Source organism: Cryptomeria japonica, chromosome 1 (genome assembly GCF_030272615.1).
Source record: "Cryptomeria japonica chromosome 1, Sugi_1.0, whole genome shotgun sequence".
In the NCBI taxonomy this organism is placed as follows: Eukaryota; Viridiplantae; Streptophyta; class Pinopsida; order Cupressales; family Cupressaceae; genus Cryptomeria; species Cryptomeria japonica.
The window spans coordinates 132,081,603-132,098,808 of NC_081405.1; positions in this window are offsets into that span (position 1 = coordinate 132,081,603).

The following is a 17,206-nucleotide window of genomic DNA, read 5'->3' on the forward strand; positions in this document are numbered from 1 at the left end:
TATTTTTTTTGGAGTGTATTCTCATGTATTTTACTGATAAGAATATTTGTGAGAATTTTGAATAGTTATTTGGAAGTTGTTGTTTTTATGTGTCTGAGCACCAGTTTGGGGGTTCTATTTGATTAAATTTGTAGCAAATGTATACCATTGGTACCAGATGTATTCAATAAAAAATATGTCACAAAAACCATGTCAAAATCAGTAAGAAACATTTGACATCAATTGTATAAGGTTATGTTTCAATTTGGTGTGTTTTGATGAATATTTTGGTTTACCTAATTTATCTATTTTCCATCTTTTGCAATTCTGAAATATAAGTCGAAAGAAATTCTCCAAATCTAATTTGATATTGTAGCAAGGGTTATTACAATCTAATATTGTAGAAAGGGTTATTATGTAATGCTTCGTGTCTTGCATTTATTCTTTTTCGTTTTGTTATTATCTTATAATTTCCTAGATGTTAGATATCGATGATATCCCTCAATTCTTTGCTTTCCATGTTTATGGTGTCAATTCCTTATGACATTGCCATTGTACATTTGATTCTTACTAGGATTCTCCTAAAACTTATAGATGCATATGATATCACTCATATCTATACATTTCTCATTTTTTTAATCATATATTTCTTACATGTTATATGTTTATGATATTTACAAGCTATCATATAGTTATGACAATCATGTCTTATGATACCATGTTTATGCTTTGATTTACTTATCTCATGACCACGTGCTTATATTTTATGATCCATGTCATGCCTATATCTCATGATTACATGTTTATGATCTCTATCATCATTTTATATTACATCTAACTTGTGTTCACATGATCCGAGATATCGTTAAATTGTGTTTATCCTCTAGCACTTATGGATATCATTATCTTGTTATTTTCCTTCATTCCAGAAACATTAGGAGACCTTTCTTTACCATGTTATTTTTACTATCACAATCACATTTTACCTATGTTTTTACATTCTTATTATAGGATTCTATCTTCTTCCATGTTTACATGTTTTATCATAATCATATATTTTTCTTCTTATATCCAATTCATCACATCCTTTGATGCAACTAGCCACATATGTCACTAATGTTCCTCTTGTGAGTTATGTTTTATAATAATAGGATCATACTGATTTCCACGTTGAAGGGATATTTATCAAAAAAATTCACTTAATCAAAGTTTTACCACTTTTCACTTAGATGAAATATCTCCCCTTACTCCTTTTTTACTTTTAATATTTTGATATTGGTTTTCAAGGAAGCTATAGTTAGTGCTTATTCTAAATGTGTGATAGAGTTTGTTCTTCACATGTTTTTACCTTTTTTTTAGGCTTTAAACAAAGCATTCGTTATGAGGAGTGTACAATAATAAGTGTACATTCCATATCTTTTGCTTGTATTAGTTTACACACACATCAAAAAAGGTGCAAAACATAATTGTGAAAATTGCATACTCATGCCCTTTCCCTCTTTGATTTGGGCTCACTTGAATTAGAGTGTCCTTCAAGCAATAACAAGTATACAAGTGGCATATTATTGCATACATTTTAGTTCATGACATTATCCTATTATATCCCCTCAATACTTATCCTAAAAAATAATTCTTGATTCCTAGATCTCCTAATTGCCACCCTGCATCAAATCCAATAATGTAAATTTGACCTAAGTCACTTTCATGTGTGGAAATGAATACCTCGATCTTTTAAAATTTATATTTAAAATTTGAATTCTTGTTGACATTTTTGTTAGTCATTGTGAGTCAACCCATGATGAAGGGAGGCTTGGCCCTACAATAACAACACAAGAAATACACCAAAAATGCAAGAGAAAATACTTGATTTTATTACTCTAATGGAATAAAGAAATTTCAATATTCCAAACTTTACATAATATTGGCCAAATCGTCTTTACAAATATGAAAGTTGGGGCTATAAGCCTTCCAATGATTGTTCTACATTGAAGGACTCAACTCTAATTGAATAACCTCTAGCCCAAACCTCCCTTTTATAATACTCTTGTGCCTCTTGGAAATCCCACTCCCCCTCTTCATGTACAACACATGACATTCAGGAATTACAACACATATCCAACAGATGATCTTTTATCTTCCCTAGGAGGCCACCTAAATAGGTGTCTTTTCAATTTTCCCAAGCAGGTGCCTAAAAAGGTGTCTTTTCCAATTTTTATTTAACCATTCAATAAATATGAATACATTACTCCTCCCATTCCTTGTTCCCACATCCAAAAGTGTATTTTTATTATTTTAGCATGGCAAATGATAGAAAAAGGTGTCCCTTCATGAAAATTACAATTGCCTTTACATATAGACCATAAATATTGAATATTTTCAACCTTATATGCCCTCCAGAACACTTTCCTTGGTACCTAGAGACACACAGATGCATGCATTTATTTTTAATCACCCACCCTTAGCTAAAAATCAAAATAAAATGTTTTTTTGGGTGATGCAAGATTTTTCTAAGCCCCTGGATGTTGTTGCATCAACCCAATGCATGCTTGTGTGGATTTTGATCATTTTGTTTTTATATTTAAAGGTATTCCTGATTCATTTACAAATCACATTCACATGAGAGAATCATAAAAAAATCATAAAGCGTCTTTATTCAATCACCATCCCAACATATTACATACTTGTTTGGTACTTTTGATTATTAATATAAATCCATTTGAACAATCCACCTTCCAATTAATTAATTAATTAATGTCTCTTGTTGAGCATTTTATTAATTAATTCCTCCCACCCTTTTCTTCTATTAAATAAAAAATATACATTATTTATTTTATTTAATTCATGTCACCCCCTTTCTTCCTAGCCTTTTTATTTGAATTAAATAATTCAAATAATTCTATTTGAAGCACATGGCTCCTAACTCTAACTCTCCTCTAACCCTTCTTCTAAACCTAACCTACTAACTAACCTTGTTGCCAACCAACCTTACCTTCCTAACCAACCCTATCCAAACAATGTACACATTCCTTATTTAATAAAATTGGAAAAGAATCAAATATTTGGGTGTTTAATTCCTAAATTGATGTGTCGCCTCTCTTCCACTTGTCATCATAAGCCTTGACACTTGCCTTTGAAGAGGACATTTGTCATTTCTTTGGAGATAATTGGTTTTGATCACTTGTTGACTTTGGAGGACATTTGCATTTCAATCATTTTAGCTTACTTTTTCGTGCTCACACATACATATGCTAGATCAATTTTGTAGATGGGGAAATAGTTATATGAGCGTGGATCTAAACAAACAACAAAGAGAAGACATTTTATACATTATGAGATCTTTGTCTAACCAAGCCCTAAAACTATAGCATATTGGTAAATTAGTTATTAACATTACACTCTACCATAAAAAAATAAAGTTAAGTATTACATTTAATTTATAAACATTTCATAATTTCAATAATGCATTTATTATTCCAATCTTAGCTCCTTCAATATTGGTTGATTATTTAATCAATAGTATTTATTTAATTATCCTAGATATTTCTTGGTGTGCATCTTACTCCATTACAATAATTTCAAGTGAACTTAGTGGGCAAAGAATGCCTATATGTCAAAGACATGTTTAAATTGTACAAACCACTCGTATAATGAGGTCTTTTTAATAACCTTCGACTAAATCCAAAGTCAACGAGTGATCAAAACCAATTATCTCCATACATGAAAATTATCAAAACACCCATATAAATAAATAATTGAACAAAAAAGAGAACCAATCATAAGATTCTAACTAAAGAACTAGTGTAAGAGCTAAAGAACAAATTTATAGCATTTGCTCAATATCTATAATATTACTACATTTTAAGTCTCCACAAAAAGAACCAACCATAAGATCCTAAGTATAAAATTAGTATAAAGTCTAAATAACAACACTATCACACATTTGGTCATCATCTAAACTATATTCAAAAGGTCCAATGTAAGATTTAATGAGATTTATATGATTCTTATTCATTTTAAGAATAAGAGGTAGGCCATAAAATTCTAAGGGCGTTTCCTAGAAAGTCTTCATAATGTAGATTTGAAGAATTAGAAGCTCCTTAGTGTAAAGTGGGTATAGAAATGTGATCCTTGATGTAGATCTTATTTTCTACACAATCATAAGGGCAATGCCTCACTAACTCATCCCTAATATGATGAATCCATTCAACATTTAATTATTTTTGTGCTAGCTTACCAACATTATACAAAAAATTTAAAAATAAAGTGATGAGCATTACATTTTACGAACCCTTCTATAATACCCTACACCTAAAAATTAACAACCTCCTACTGAAAAGTGGTCAAACACCTCTAATTATGTAGTAAAGGGATGTAGATAAATAATCCCATATATATAATGTGTATGTGTATGTGTATGTGTATGTGTATATGTACATATATACATACATACATACATACATACATACATACATACATACATATGTGTATGTGTACATGTATACATATATGTAATAATAGCTCATTTGGATTTGATTAAGAATGACACATTGAATATGAATTCACAATTTCAATCTCTTAAGTGGGACATAAATGACAAAACAATTGTCTTTGTATAAATGTTGGTCAAATTCCACAAAAGTTATTAAAAACTAACTCTTACCACTAAAAAGTAATTTTTTAGCTTTTGCAACTAATTGGATTGGATGAAAATGCCACCCTTCATCTATAAAAAATGTCCAATATAAACGACATATTTTTGGTCTATACATAATGAGATCATGAAAATCATTCCAAGTTGCTTGGGTGTGGAGGGTTACTTGTACAAAGTCTATGTTGTTATTCTCTTATTTGCAAATGAAATAATTTTAATGTCTCACTCAAAGGAAGGTTTCAAGAGACAATTACATATATTGGCATCCTTTTATGACACGTGTCATCTTTGAGTAAATATTGATAATACAAAATATATGATTTTTAACACTTCAAAGTGTATTTCCATATAAGTTTTCCTCAATTATAAATGGTAAAGGGATAAGATGGTCTCTTCATATGTATATCTATTGATCATTTTTTCTTGGCCACTCTTTAATTGTAGCACCCTCACCACTCTTAATAAGTAGTGTTTTTGGCTTCAATTTCAAACTATCCAAATTACTTAGATATGCCTTATCTTAGAAAAGGTAATTGAAATTAAACTGAAAGAGTGTTTAATTCCATGTTATATAGGCATCTTCATCATAAAAGTCATTTTCTCAAAATATTATTGTCATTAAATTTGGTATCAATGACTCATTATTGTTGTATTCTTTCAAGAGGCAAATATGATACTCGGGCTTAGATAGATGGTCAATACTTTGGTTGAATTCTCTAGATACCCATATGAAGTATTGAAATAATTTATACAACCAACACAACATGGGATATACTTTAGTTAATATGTCAATCTTTGTAGGTATTGAAACAAAAAAACTTCCTTTGCATAATTTTTTAATTAATACACTAGATCTTTTCTATAGAGGACATAAATAAGAGAATTAGAGATACATGAGTCTATCCATGCTCCAAATAGTTAGAGCTTTAATAACATTTTTCCTTACATTATCATAATAAACATCTTCATTTTAAGGATGGGATTGTTGAATCTCCAAGTTATACTAAGCTCTCATTGCTCTACAATTTGAGGCTCTCTTTGTCACAATTCAAACTCTGTTCACATCTCTTTCGCATTGAGATTGATTATCATATTCTTTAGGTGCATTTGCTAAATTTGTTTGATGGACGTTTCAAAACTAACTTGATAATTTTACTTTTAGATGCTCTCCAAAAGTAAAATTTTATGAGTTACGCAGATTAAAGATATTTGACTTTTTTTGTTTAGAGGGACATACAATTTTCACCATCTTACCAAAGACTTTGTTTCAACAATATTTTAGACTTGAAAAAAGAAATCATTTTATGATAAACTTATATAAAATTACATACATGCATGCATACATACACATATGCATAATATATTTGTGTAGACATGCATGTATGCATATATATATATACGCGTGGCAACAAGATCACTCTCCCTTAAAAAGTTGAAGTAAAAAATGGTAGAAGTAAATCACACATCTCGTTTTCGTTGGGTTCAACAAACACAAGGGGAATATGCTTTAACTAATCCGTACCCGGTTGCTTCAAAAACTATCAAAGTTATGATCAATATGAAGCAATAATTTTTTAAAGTATTAGATAAGGTCCCTTTCCTCGAAGGAATTGATTTGGTAACTTGTGTGGGGCTAATCTCCTTCCCCTCCACGTTTATGGCATTTGATTGGAAACAATAGCTTCTATGAATTTTTAAATTGCTTCCTCCAAGGGCAAACCTTAAAAAATTGGAACCAATGATTTATTTTATTCCATATTTTTTTACTATTAATTATTTTTCCTTGATTCTCTTTGTCACCTTGGATAAGCATGGTGCTAAAGCATATTTGTAGGAACTTGGGCACTAAAAATGCTTACTTTTTATCAGTTGCTTTGGTAGATAACTATAATAATGAATAATTTTTAATTAATTACTTTTATAGTTGCTTTGGTAGATAACTATAATCATGAATAATTTTTAATTAATTAATATAAGCATTTGAAAAAAACAAATGTAAGCATTTTTTATAATATAGAATGTAAAATATTGAGATTAAATTATAATGAGATAGCTCAAATAAACAATGAATGAAATAAAAGTTCTAATTTAATGTATAAATCTAATTAATATTGTTTTTTATTATGTTTTAGAAGTTTATTGTTTGATTAAAAGAGTATAGATTTCTTAATAAGAATAAATTTTTGTAGTTAGAAATGTGAGATCTAAATTGTCTTTCTTACATTTTCACATTAAATACTTGTCACGATTTTAAGGGCAAAGTCTATATATACATGTGTGTGTATTCATATGTATATATGTATATGTATAAATGTAAATACACATATTAATTATTAGGAATTTATATCCTTATTGCAAACAATTGATATTGAGATGATAAAAACTTAAGATTATGTATTCAAATAATAATCAACGACACTTGATTTTTTTTATCTAATAAGTATAAAAGTAAATAGAATGGTATGCATCCACAAGATTGTACAAAATGTAAAGATTTACATGAGAAATGCTCTTGGAGAAAGTTCAATACCAACAGATATTTTTTAGTTATATTATTCAAAATCATCATTAATTCAATAAAAGATTGTTTCAGATTTTTCTTTATTTAGGGTTTGACCTGACAATGTGGAGCATTCCTCCAAAGCATTTTAATCCCCTATGCATCTTTCATGGTTGCTTCATGAAAAAGTAAAATGTCATCCAAACTAGGTCAATACCATCAACCTCCTTAATGCTTGACCAAAGATTTCCATGCTTACCATTCTTAAAGGCGCGTTTGGTTGCTTCAACCATAATTATGAATAGGAATTGGGATATAGGGCCCCCCTATCTCAATCCATTCCCTGCATTGAAAAAACCACATAAAGAACCATTTACCATTATTGAATACCTTGGAGAAGAAATACAAAACTGGACCATATTCAACCAAGCATCATTGAATCCAAATCGATGCATCACTATCTACACAAATCTCCAATTAACTCGATCATATGCCTTACTTTAATGTCTAGTTTTATGAGCATGCCCTTTATTCTCTCAGTGACCATTGTGTAAATGACTTCATTGGTCAAAATTATATTATTGACAATCTCACGCACTGACATTAATCCAATCTGCTCTATGGAGATTATCGAGCCAAGAACTTTCTTCAAATGATTAGCCAAAGCCTTTGTCAAAATTTTGTAAGCCATGCTACATAATGTTATCGATCTATATTCTCAAAAGTAGGTGAAACCAATTTCTTCAGGATTAAAGCATTTATAGTATTGTTTATGTCTTTAACAAACCTCTTTTAGACTCTACAATCCTTGATCATTTTGAGAATATCAATGCTAAGGAAACATGAGCATCTTTGGTGGAAAGAGGTGGAGAAGCCATCAAGCCTAGGTGATTTGTCTAGATGGAGATTAAAGGTAGTTGCTTTGATTTCTTCCAGTGTGAAGGGTGCATTAAGCATTATTATCATTGAAGACTACAACATTATCATTTGCGAGTAAATTTTCAAAGTGTGTGATCACCTCTAATTCAAGTTTATCTCTATCATTAGTTATGACACTGTCCAATATGCACATCTCATTGATTATGTTTCAATTTCTTTTTACCTTCTTCGAAAGGTGGAAGAATTTAGTGTTGGAGTGTCACAATTTGAGCCAATTTTCTCTTGCTTTATCTCTCCACAAAAACTCTACTACGACTAAAACTTCCATATGCTCATGTTGGAGTTGTTTTTCCTTTTCAAAATCTTCTTTAAACATCCCTATTTGAATGACTTTTCCATTTAAATATTCCAACTCTCTTTGAATTCTTTCTGTATCCTGAAATATGTTCTTAAAAATATCTCGATTCCAACTCTTAAGCTTAGACTTTGAGATATTGCAATTTTTTGGTAGAGAAAAAGCTAGGAGTTCCTGTTGTTTTGTTTTCTTTCCACCAACTTTCTAACAGATCAACCAAACCTTTATCCCACCAGCACATGCTTTCAAATTTGAAGAAACATTTGGCTGACCAAGTTAAAAATGAATTTAAATCCACACAAAATAATTTATGTTGATCATTACTTTTAAAATTTAAATAAATATTTTAATTATTTAATCAAATTTTATAAATATATGATTCTTAATTTCAATATATAAAATATTATTAAATTTTTTAATTGATGTTTTTTTATTATTAAATATAATATTATTCAATTTAATATAAGATTTTAAAATTAGATACATGGGAATTTTGTAGTTTATTATGAATAAATAAGTATATATATGATAGTTGATGTATAATTATTTTAAAATTATTTATATATGTCATACAATAATTTATATTATTTTTACATATTTTTATTAAACATCTATCAAATGCCAATAATAAGATATTGGTAGAAATTGTAAATAAAGGGTGGAAATTGGTTAGTCGAAAGTGGAATAGTAAAATGAAAAAGGGTTAGAGAGAGATATTTGCCTAAATTTTCATTTACTTTTTCAAAACTTAATAACCACAACAATATCAGTCACACAAGAGCAATTATGCCACACAAGAAGAGCACAAGAGTTACGTGGAAATCCTTGTGGGAGAAAACTGCATAAAAATATTTACTTATATAAAAAAAATTACAAACTTCGTATGGACCAACCCATAGGAGACACAAGAGTCCCCTCTTAAATGATTTGTAGGCACCAACAAACTCAAGACACCAATCCCCACAACTGAGCTCCAACTTAGCAAAAGACATCAATCTCTTCTATGGATCTAGGCACCAACCTTTGGAACAACCAAAATATTCAACTTTTTGAAGAATAAATCTTCTTAATATCTACCTTAAGTCTACAACAAAATTACCTTAAAAGGTTTGCTCAAATATGCTATAATTTTCCTCTTAGATATGTTATAGTTCCTCCACAAAATATGCCTTCAATCACTTTCAGTACCTGATAGAAATCCTCCACAAAATCTGTCTTCAATCAATTTCAAAATCTATTATGAATCTACCTCAAATGTGCTTTATAAATCCGCTCATATATGCGTCATCAATTTACTCAAATTTGCTTCATAAATCTACTCATAGTCTGATTTTCAACTCTTTCACGTCTGCTCATGTGTGTGTGTGTGACTCATAAAATTTGATTTTCAACTCCTTCACGTCTGCTCATGTGTGTGTGACTCATAAACTTTGATTTTCAACTCTATCACCTTTGCTTGTGTGTGTGTGTGTGTGTGTGCGCGCGTGCGTGTGCATGCGTGGGACCATCTATATCTCTCTACCTCTCCCCTTTATCTCTAGAAATGTCTCCCTCTCTCTCTTGCTCCCTCTTCCTAGACCTCTATATCTATCTCTTTGCCTCCCTATCTCCATCTCGACAACTATCCATCTCTCTCTACCCTTATATATCTCCCTCTCTCTACCTCTCTATATATAGAACTTCACATCTCTATCTTTATCTTCTTTATCTTTCTATCTCTCCCTCTCTCATTCCATCTCCATCTCCAATTGCCTTCTTCATTTAGAGGTTTTGTTTCAGTTGTGTTTGGATACCTATAACTGGATACATAGTTGATTTGAAGCTTGTTGTATTTGTTTTCTAGATTTCAACAATGTAAACTTTTTTGCATCAATGTTTCGGATCATACTCAATGATCCATCATCAGGATGAGAGAGTTGTAGGATGATCTCATCCTGACGATGGATCATTGAGTATGATATGAAACGTCGATGCAAAAAAGTTTACATAATTGAAATCCAAAAAACAAATACAACAATCGTGATGGACTGTAAAAATCTAATCTCACTTATTTGAAGCTACCGCTTCTCCATTGAGACCTATGTTGCACAAACAACACTATTTTTAAAATGGCCTATGAATTGACCTCATGTACTACACATAATTATGCAAATAATGGACCACAATTTTCTCTAATTGACCTTCCACACCTCTTTGGCATACCCATTGCACACCTAAGCATGATTACTAGAATATTGCCAAACGTAGTTACAAATAGGACAAATATCATGTCAATTCTAAATGAATTATAAATTCCAAACGTTCATGTCATATCACTATTTTAGTAAAACAGATTCTATAATGAAAACATAAACATTTATTGATACATATATTTGAAAAAATGCACTGAACCAAATATTGATTGGACCTTTACCCGACTTAATAGATACTTTATATTTTATAGTTAGCATTAAATAGCATTTTGTTAACAAATAGGATCCAAGCTGTCTGACTCCTATCTATTGGAAAGCCAGATTTTAATATCATGGTTTAACTCTTTTTTATATATAGCTGTATGCGTCCGACCTGTTGGTTCAGATTCCAACTTATAAATAAACAAAAAAATGTATTGGGAAGATAAAAATGCACCTGTATCATACCTATCACCGATGTAAGCTCTGTAAACAAACTGTTAATAAAAACCAGAGTACGGTTAATAATGTCTCTTGAAGAGCGCTTTATCTACAGGGAATCAAATAGCAAGTTCTGTTGGGACTTCCAAGAGAATATGTGATAAATCAGTTATCATTTGGACAAGTTAAACCTGGCAAATTCTGCAGATGTATTAAAAACCTGGCAAATTCTGCACATGTATAAAAAAGAGATGTTCTTTTCCAAACAGCTACAATGATTGTTTGAAAATTTTCAAGCAGCTGCAATCATTATTTATGTTTAAGATTAGTTTTGGTTTAATCTTTTGTCTTGCCTATCTGAACTGGTGTAATATAATTGTTATTCTTTCTGGACAGTGTGTTGGTTGTCCCCTATATGATTTGATTTAATATAAAAAAAGTTCTGATGGAATCAATTGCGTAGTATTTTTTTTATTCTAGATCCATAAAACAACCAAATCAGGGCTTTCTTGAATTGAAAAAGATCCTATATACCTTTCTAGCATAAACATCTTGTCTGTGGATAAAAATGCACAGACTTTGCCTGTGGAACGGTCCTTCCTATCGTTTAGTGATATCGTTTAGTACATCCTTCAATGTGAGTGTAGTATTTAAGATTTGAACTTGTGTGCTGTATTTTAATGGCACATTCATAAATTAGTTATTTGTCTAGACAACTTGATGGTATTTAATTAATAACTTATATTTATTTGAAAGTAAATGATATATTAGTAGATCGCTCATAATAAATATACATATGTATTTAATGGCCATAAGTGCATTTTATGTGGAGAATCTTGTTGGTTCCCCAAATCAACAAAATGCTAGGATCTAAAAGATAGCCAGACTTTATGCTCAATCTTGACACTAGACTTGGCCAACTAAGAGGAAATAAGAAATTTCCCCTGCACTTTAGGCTCTGTAGGACCTAGGGGGGTGACCCTTTTAACAATACCTAAGGATATACTTACACATACTCAATAGGGTATTGTTCAACAAATGATGTTCTCACGGAATTATGCCAAGAAACATGAAATATTACTCAAAATTGGCTCAGATCTTGGGCAAACTTCATTGATTAGCATATAATTTATACAACCAAACAAAACATGAAACAAAAATTTATCAAATTAAAAGATTATTTTGGAAATGCACTATGCCCTTTATAGATCAGTGCCTAACATTGGGCCAAAGAGTCAAACATATAATAACAAAAGAAACCTTATCAACAAACTAAATTTAACCAGTGGATTCATAACATGTTGATGCTTTGCAACAATGAATCCTTTCATATTGTCATAAAATTCCTCTTCCAGATCCTTATTGTGCTCTTAAACCCAAAACAATTTATACATAGCATTTAATTTCTTCCTTGAAGGAAACCCACAAATACACTGTACAATCACAGAAAATTGTGATGACAAATTGAAATATCCATGATATTTCAAATTCATATGAAGTAAATGAGTACAACATGGAGACAATTCCTTGACAGTAACATTAAAATCTCATAAATTGGCTAACATTTGCTGATAAAATCAAACTTCTACATATTACATATTCAGACTATGACTCAAAAAACTATGCACATCTCTATTATGCCCTGCATAACACCAAGTTCCAAAACTTGTACAAAAGAGAAGGAATGAGAATATATAGAAGAAGGAGAAGCTTCCAAATTATTCTTTTAACTGCTAGCTATCAAGATTTGATCCGCAACACTATATTGATTTGTGCGAGTTGGTCCATTTCGCTTTTCTGCAACAAGAAACTTGTGTGAATTGTTCGTGATGACTCTAGTTTTCTGATATATGTTCATGACTCAACTACCATCATATCCCTTTCACAAGTTTTAAAGCATTCCTGCAAGTTTCGACGACGTGACTAATAATTTGGGCTTGCCTTAAATATCTAGATCCTTTTATTTGGAACTCATCCCAAACTTTTGCAATACATTCGTCGATCTTCCCACAGTAATTGTCCACATTCAATCCCAACTGATCCACATAGGCATTATATGGCAATTGGTAATTTATCAAAATTCCTTAAGCGGGACATTCAAAATGACCTAGTTTGCAACCTTCGCAAGTGACATGTTACAGGGTGGGGACCACCCCAAAATTCAATTCTTCTAGCGTTGCCCACCCATAAAGTATTCAATCCACCCTGCACCACCATTGTGGTAACACGGGGTTACCTCCTATTTTGGCTGCTTTCTTTACTTTTTCCCCGACTACCTACAAAGTAACTAAGAGAATGAGGAGGTACTTTGCGGGATCATAGGATCATCACAGTATTCATTCCAATTCTCCATATACCCGCAAAGTGACTTAGGAAACATTTAGCAACTTCGCGGAGGAATAAAATACACCCACTTTGGCGCATTGAATGATCATGTGGGGAAATTTATGACGGTAGAGGATTTACCTAGTGCATCCGTAATAGCTTTCTAGGGAACACCCAGAGGGACCAATCACCGCGTGAATAGAAACCCAGGTAGTGAGTCATTTATAAAAGATTTGATCAGTTAAAAGAGTCACCAGTGAAATATGACCCGACCCTTAGTGCCGAAATATTTAGCGGGCTTGTTTCAAACCTCAGCATTGAATAACGAACTCAGAAGGACACATCGATGGAGTGCAAAATTTACCAGTCCTAACAAATCTATTGCCCTTTCTCATTAAGTATTGTTTAATAAAATCATCAATGAAATAAATGTTCTTGATTAAGAAGTCATTTTCTTTTCAAAGCACATGCATCAATTAATTTTGTTGTCTAGGCAATAATGCTATTCAATGCAACAACTTATATTTATTTGAAAATAAATGATATTTTATTATAGACCAAGCATGATTAAAATACATGTATAGCTAATGGTCATAGGTGCATTTTGTGTGCTGAATCTACTTGTTTTCCTCATTAAATAGTGTTTGATACAACATCAATGAAATAAATGTTCCTAAATAACAAACCATTTCCTTTTCAAAGTGGGTGCATTTTAATTATTATTGAACGATGAACATCCTCTAATATGAGTGTAGTAGTTAGGATTTGAACATATGTGTTATATTTTATTGGTACACAATTAATTTTGTTTTATGGACAACGATGCTATTTGATGTAGTGATTTATATTTATTTGAAAATACATATTATTTTAATAGACCATACTCGATTGATACACGTGTATTTAATGGTCACATGTGCATTTTGTGTGGAGAATCTATTGCTCTTCCTCATTAAAGAGTGTTTGCTAGAAACATCAATGAAATAAATGTTCTTCAATAGCAAGTCATTCTCTTTTCAAAGTGGGCGAATTTTAATTAATTATCTAAGGATGAACATCCTCGAATGTGAGTAAGTATTTAGGATTTGAACCTATGCGAACTTGTGTTTTATTGGCATGACAAGCAGGTGTGTTATAATTATTATTGAAGGATTAAAATCCTCTAATGTGAATGTAGCATTGATTTGAGCGTGAAAACATCCTACAATACTCTTATCAAGACTTGATCCTTGGTGGGATCTTTCTCGACCATTCAAAATCACCAATACACCAAGCACTATTTGATTAAAAAGTGTAAAGCTTGAAAAACAAGAGTTCATAAAATCTTTTGAAAAATAAACGAATAAACAAGTCAACAAAATATTATAATTATAATAGTGAAAATTGTATACACAAACCCCTTTCCCTTGTTTTTGGTCCCACCTAGATTAGTGTGTCCTTCATATAATAACAAGTCTAAAAGTGACATATTCTAGCATAAAATTTAGTTAATGTCGTTATCCTATCTCATCTTGAATAACACTTATCCTAAAAAACATGTCTTAATTCTTAGATCTCTCATTTTCCACCTACATCAAACCTCGTACAAAATTGATCTAAATCAATTTTGCACATACAAACTTAAACCTCAAGCTTTTAAAATTAAAAAATTATTTTAAAATCCTTATGAGTTGACCGTTTCATTAGTCATCATGTGCCAATCTAGCAAATATTTGTATGGACTTTGTGCAAAAGGTTGATGTATTTAGCTAATCCTTATTTATTTGTAAATCACTTAGGAGATAATTTAAGAATCATTAGAAAAACATTCACATGAGAACATTTAAATTACAAAATCATGCAATATACTAATTTTATTATCATTTTAAACATACTATGTACTTTTTATTTCAATCATAAATCATACTTTTCTATTATATATTTATAATCTTGTATTAAACCATTTTAAATATTTTATAAACATTAGTAACATTATTGTCATTTAAACATATAACTAAAATAAAAATTTCCAAGTAAATGAGAAGATGGGGGCCGTCAAATATAAAATAAATCTTACTAATATTGTAGAAGCAAAGGAAACCATTGACATAAAAGGAGTAAATAAGATCATTCAAAAAAAATTAGTGGATCTTGCCTTAGGAAATGTGAAAGCTAGAAGTAAATCACAATTTTTTATTTATTTTTTAATGAATATGCATACTTAACTTTTTAAATTAACTAAAAGGATAATAATACAATATTCACCAAAAAGAAGGGTAGTAAGAAGGAACACTCGTGTTGTCTAAATTGAACCAAATTCAAATGAAAGACAATAGTTCAAAGGGCCAAAGCTTGAACATAACATAAAAAAACTTAGCAACTAATGCAATTATAGAAGGAAAAAGTTATCATGAATTAGTTTCCATCCAATGAGCATACCCTCTTCCTCACAAGTATCCTTACAACTTTATTGAGCATGCACCAAATAAATGTTAAGTTATAGCCAAGGAACCTTGCAAAGTTTTGGAAAACTAGGAGCACCATGCCTATGAGAAGAGGTGGAAGATGGCCATGAGGGATGGGACCAACTACAAGCAACATTATCTTTATTTTTTAAAGGGTTGAGAAACAAGAATGGGCAACATGGTCTCTTCTAGTAGAATAGTTACAACCTTATGAACTTCATCAAGGAGGAGCAAAGGAGGGAGGTGAGACTTTGGAAATAATACAAAACTTCATCAAGGAGGAGCAAAGGAGGGAGGTGAGACTTTGGAAATAATACAAGGACCCTTTTCTTAGTTCTCCAAAAGATCTTGTAGATGATCCACCTAAAGTGCAACTTTTCCAGCTTGCACAATAATTTGCATAAGCACATTAGAGAAAATCGTAGCTTTAATGCATAGAGACAAATGAATATCAACAAGTTTTTTTTTGAAAAAATAGCATTTCAATATTTCTAAATGTTGAAGAGTTTTGCCACCCTAAAAACTTGCTAAATATGAGTATACTTAAAAGATATACAAGGATAATCCCTAAATAAAACCAAATGTTATGAAAAAGAAGCAGGGCTAAAAGGATTAAAAAAGTCGTGAATCTAGCTACAAGCTTTTTGAGCTTTGGTGTAGAACTAGAAAATATTTTTAAGAGTCTCTTAATGTCCACAAAGTAGGCAACAAAGATCAGGGACCTCAAAATGTATTGAGAACCAAGAAAGTGATCTTAATAAAGGATACTGTAGTCACATAAATCTGTCCATTTTAATTAAATGAATATTTTCTATTTATTTGGTTAAAAATCCACTAGCTATCAGTTAATTAAATTAACATTTAATTAATTCATCTTCAAACATTCTCCTATTAATTAAATAAATTATTTAATTTATTTTAATTAATTCATTAAACCAAATTCACAGTCAATTAAATGAATAAATCCTATTTATTTAATTTAATCTCCTTTCCTCTTTTAAATAAATAAATTAAATAAAACATTTATTTAAATCATTAAATCCCCCCCACTTGCATTCTCCTAAAAATGCAACTTGCACCTATTTATTGAAATAAATGAATTTTATTTTAAATAAATCCTATTTTCCCTCACCCACCAAACTCACTTGCACTCCTAACCCCCTTCTAGATTCTTCTAAGCCCTTCCTAATTAGCCTAATCCATCCCCTAATTATTGTCACATTCCTAAGCAACTTGGAGTCACTTCTCAAAGACTTCAAAGTCTTTGAAAAACATTAAATGCTTTGTGTGTTCAACAAATTAACCCCTAAAGTCTTCCAAACCACTAATGGCTCTTACATGACCATTTATGGTTAATTCCACTTGCACCCATGGTTAGGGACTTTGACCCCTAAACTTAACCCTCATGTGACCCATGTGTCTCCTCAAGCATTTATTGCTTTGACCATGGTTATCCCTTTT